The sequence below is a fragment of the Lutra lutra genome, chromosome 7 (genome assembly GCF_902655055.1).
Source record: "Lutra lutra chromosome 7, mLutLut1.2, whole genome shotgun sequence".
Taxonomy (NCBI): Eukaryota; Metazoa; Chordata; class Mammalia; order Carnivora; family Mustelidae; genus Lutra; species Lutra lutra.
This window is the reverse complement of record NC_062284.1, coordinates 31,284,903-31,289,997: the sequence shown is the minus strand read 5'-3', so window position 1 is coordinate 31,289,997 and position 5,095 is coordinate 31,284,903.

Genomic DNA, 5,095 nt, shown 5'->3' with positions numbered 1-5,095 from the left:
CCTGTTCATGGTCGTTGTGAAGTGATCTCCTTTCTTTGTATAAGGGATGTTGTTCTGGACTCATCATGGGACAAGTAAGATATAGGCCGTGGCTTCAGTCTTGGCTTGGCCTTATAGAAATAATTATCATACATTGAGCACGTGCTAGGTACCAGTGGTTGTGCCAAAGGCTATATGTGTAAGTCCCTTAATCCTAATTCTGCTCCCTATGTCTGAGATAGGTGCTACCTGTCCCCACTTGACAGTTGTGGAAATTGACATGGTAAAATGACCTGGTAAAAATGACTTAGAAAGAAATTCAACTTTTCCTGTTTTGGGGAAGACTTCATGTAATAAGGTATATTTATTTTTATTAAATATTAGGTAGAATTCACCAGGAAAATCATCTGGGCCTGGAGTTTTATGAAAAGAGTTTTGATTATACATTCAAGTCCTTTGAGAGTTTTAGCATTCAAATCTTTTGAGAGTTTCTATTTCTTCCTGTGTCAGTTTTGGCAACTTTGCAGCTGTAACTGTATGAGGGTAGTAGGAATTCCTGCCAGGCAGAGTTATTTGGCAGATTGACAGAGCTTACTTATGTGTGTGTTGTAAGAGAGTGGCAGACCTACTCCAGACCTGGAGCACACTAGGTCTCCCGACATTGCATTTGGGCATCCTGATGTCCCCCCTACCCTCTGTCAGAGCAGGAGGGCCAAGATGGGACCCAAGCCTCCATCTCTGGGTATGGGGCCTGAGCTTTTTCTCAAATGCTGGTAAGACTTGGGCCAGGGAAGAAAGTCCCTGAAAGGTTGGCACATGAGACCAGAGGGGCTGTCCAAGGCTAAGACAACTTGGAGGGTCAGTGAAAGCAGGGCACACGGGACCTGCACATCGATGGGCCCAGCAGCTCTGGTTTTGAAATGCTGAGTGCCCAGCTGGTACTCAGGTCTTGCTTATGGAGAGAGAGAGAGAAAGGGAACCAGGGAACAGGAGCAGGGGCAGTGCAGAGGAAATGTTTCTTGGTTGAGAGGAGGAAGTGGAGAAAATGCCTACTGATGGCGGGGGGGGGGAACCCATCAATGGGTCTTTAAGGTCTTCCCTCTCCAGTAAGGCTTCGGGACTAGATGGGTGCAGTCAGAGGAGATGTCCTTTGCCCATGCCTTTGCCCATACCTTCCAAATCTGAGTCCTGGAGGGGGTGATTATAATCACAAGCCCTCCAAGATAACCCCATGGCCAGTCCTCTAGCTCTAGCGCCTAGGCAATGTGAGGTCTGCATCTGACTCACCTCAACACTTGGCCTTGACTCTCCTTTCTCCCTGAATAGCAGGGCTGAATGGCCAGAAGGAGATTCTACTTTGTTATGTTGGCTCCATGCTTATATCCCCTCCCTATCCTGTGAGGCTAGAAGGAGCTAGGCCTGGGCTGGGAGTACACGTCCCTGAGTCCAGCCTTTGGGGACTATTCCCAGGGACCCTTTATGCAAGGATGTTCTAGGCCCCATGACACCTAGACATGGCAGAGCTGCTCCGCGTAGCGCTGGGATCTTTCAGAGAGCTCAATATCCTTGCAACGAATGAATGAGCAAGTGATCAATCGATTCAATGCACGTGTACCACACATATGAGCACATTAAGGTAAAATGCCTAGTCTGGTGAGGGAGGCTGACACGCACACACAGCATTATACCTTTGGGTTATAAACACTGTGCTCGAAGTGGGGACACAGAGGAGGAAGGTCTAATCACACTGGAGGATTGCAGGGAAGGGGGAAGCAATGATTTCTTGGAAGAGGTGGCATAGACTGAGTCTTGAAGGATAACTAGGAGTCTGCTGGGAGGCTGGTAGAGCAGGGAAAGATGACGGAATAAGAAACACACCTGCCTCCAAAGGGGAGTGAGCATTCTGATCTCAGTCTGTTAGTGAAGTTATCGATGTTCAATACTCGGCCTTATTTCCAGGGCATATGCTGCTCCAAGAGGACCCCAACTCACAGCGCATTGGAAGTTTGGTGTCTGGACACCTGCAAATACCAAGGTCAGGGGAAGGAAATCCTTTTCTACCTAGGCTCAGCATTTCTAACTGGGAGTGTGTGGTATAACAATTAAGGATGCATATGGCTATAAGAGACAATCTACAAAACAGTGTCCTAACACAAAAAGGGGGCAGGTGGGTATCTGTTTCATACAGCAAACAGTTCAGGAGTAGGCAGTCCATGGCTAGTGTGCAAGCTCCAGGCCCCAGTTCTCCTCTGCCATCTTAGTGTGAAATCCTATGTCTTCATGTTTCTTGCCTCATGATAGCAAGATGGCTGCAGCAACTCCAGACGTCTGTCTACATTCCAGGCAGAAAGAAGATGGAAAGGAATGCCAGTTCTGTGCCTTTTAAAAAGAGCACCCTGAGGCCCCACCCAGTACTTCACTTGTGTCTCCTTGACCAGAGATGGGTCACAAGGCTATCCCCACCACAGTCACTGAAGGTGTGTGGGGAGAAAGCAGTGATGAAGGGGCTTGGGTCAACCAGCCAGCAATGTCTGCTACAGGTGGGCATTCACACCCGAACACATAGCCCTCAGCCCCCAGACATGGGCACAGCCAAGCTAGAAATGGCCTCCTTCGAGCAGTCATTCAACTGACATTAATGATTCCCCAGCTGTGCCCAGCTGAGCCCTGGAGCCCAGTGGGGAATAAGCGTCAATCCAAGGCCAGGCAGAAAGGAGGGCAAGAGATGGAAGAGAGCCCTTCCTGGAGGGAAGGAAGTGCTGGAGGAGAAGCGGGGAGGTCCTGCTCCCTGGACATCAGTAGGTTGTATGCCTGTAAAAACCCTGTCTTGCCTTTGACTAAAAGGCGTTTATTTATTTATTTTTTTTTTAAAGATTTTATTTATTTATTTGACAGACAGAGATCACAAGCAGGCAGAGAGGCAGGCAGAGAGAGAGGAGGAAGCAGGCTCCCTGCCGAGCAGAGAGCCCGATGCGGGGCTCGATCCCAGGACCCTGAGATCATGACCTGAGCCGAAGGCAGCAGCTTAACTCACTGAGCCACCCAGGCGCCCCCTAAAAGGCATTTATACGAGACTACCCTCAAAATCCCAGTAGAGGGGATCTGGCCTCTTCATCTGACCACTTACGAAGTGGTTTCTGTTGGAGGTGGGAGAAGGCTGGCAGACAAGTGAGGGTAGCGGAGTTACCCATGAATGGAATGTGACATGAGGGAGGTCACTGATCTCCCAGTCATGTCAGCCTCTCACAGCACCAGAGAGCCCAGGCCTGTCCCTACCACCCCCACTAGGGTTTCCTCTTCCCCTTGATGACAACCCCTAACCCTTCGTAGCCCTGAGCCCAAGAAGCTACCTTCTGACATTATAGCAGCTAAAGCCTGCAGATCCTCTTGGCCTCCCCTCCTGACCTCCAGATGGAGAGCAGATCCATTTTGGGGATGCTGAGAAGTGCCCAGGACTGGGCATCAGAAGGCCTGTGTGACCTTGGACAAGTCAGTCAACCTCTCTGGGCCTTTAGTGACACCTTGTGGCAGCATCTGCTTGAAACCACGGTGCTTGGATGAAAAAATAAAAACACCAAAAAACCCTGTATTTCCTGCCCCTGTGTCCCTTCTGGCACCTCTAGGCCTGTCTCACCTCAGAACAGAAGGGCAGACTTCTGTTTGCCTCTGACGCAGCCCTTCCCGGTCTCCCATCCTGCCAGTCATGTGACTTAGCCCCACTGAAGTGAGCTGACTTCCCCAGGGTAGCAGTCCCAGCTCGGTCCTCTAAGTCTGGAGTTGCAGGTCTCAGTGCTCTCCCGTGTGGTACTTGCATCAGACCTGGGAGGAGGATGTGAGGGCCATGGGCTGATCACATGAAGTCAGCACATCTCCCCATTTTCCAGAAAGAGCAAGTGAGTCCATAGCCGAGTGAGGTTACCGCTTGGGTGACCAGCCTCAGCTCCCACTCTCTGTCTCTTTTCTGATGCGCACAGGATCTTGCCCAGAAGTAGCCAGGCAGGGTTCCCTGCTTGGTGTGTATGTGTGTGCACATGCGTGCATGCACATGTGTGTTGCCACACACCTAAGGAATTTCCTCCTGGAGCACTTGCAATGGCACAGATTCAACCCAGATCCCTGTGAGGCAGGACCCTGGTGTCTGGCTTTTGAGATGAGGCCTGTCCCAGGTGGGGCAGCGCTCCAGGTTCTCAGCTTCCCTTCCCGCTCCATGAAACCGACCCCCTCGGCTGCGATCCCCGCCTTCCAAACCTGTTCCAATCCAGAGATGTGCCGGTTAGAAGGGATTGAACAAAACCGCTCCTAGAGGCAGCTGCTCTTGGCTAATAAGGGAGCCCAGAGGGGACTGACAGGTTGAGAAGGGCCTTCCAGGCCCAGAGCCAAGTGCTAATGGCGGAATTTCAAACCAGGTTTCTGCGACCCAAAAGATTTTCTCTTGCAGCCCGCCAGGCTGACCCACTGGCTCAAGGAGGCAGTTTGGGGCAAGAGGGAAAAGCTGTCCTGCGCTAGCCACGCCCCCGCCCAATCCTGGGGAGTGTAGGAAGGGGGCCTGGGGTTGGACAGCCAGGAGATGGGGCTCAGGGGCTTGGTCTGGAGCTCTGCGATGTCTGGCCCAACTCCATATCATCGAGAAGACTGAAGGTAATTGAATGACTGCTCTGGGCAAGGCATTTACTACTTGGAAGCTGAAGGTTGTCCCGATGCTTTCCCATTCAGTATGCTCATCCCCAGGATTGGAGAGCCCCTCAAAAGGCAGGGAGCCCCTCTGGACTTTCTATTGCTGGCAGAAGCCTATGGCATCCTTGAACAGGTCTGTCCTGACACCCACATGATGTCCCTTACCCCTCTGCAGCCTGTGAGGTGGGCACGATCTTTACTCCATTTCACAGATGGGGAGCCCAAGCTCAGAGAGGTGCGGCTGATTCCTATGGTACCATGCTGAGCGTCAGGCAGCTTACTGCCGGAGGTCAGGTAGTGTAGACAGTGGCATGGCCAAAAGTGTGGCACACAGGCCTCATCTCTGGTGAAGTGCCCACAGGCTGGGCTCCAGGAAACCACCAGGAATGTGGACTTTGGAGGTCCCGACATTGTCAGACACTGCCCCCCGCCACCCCATGAC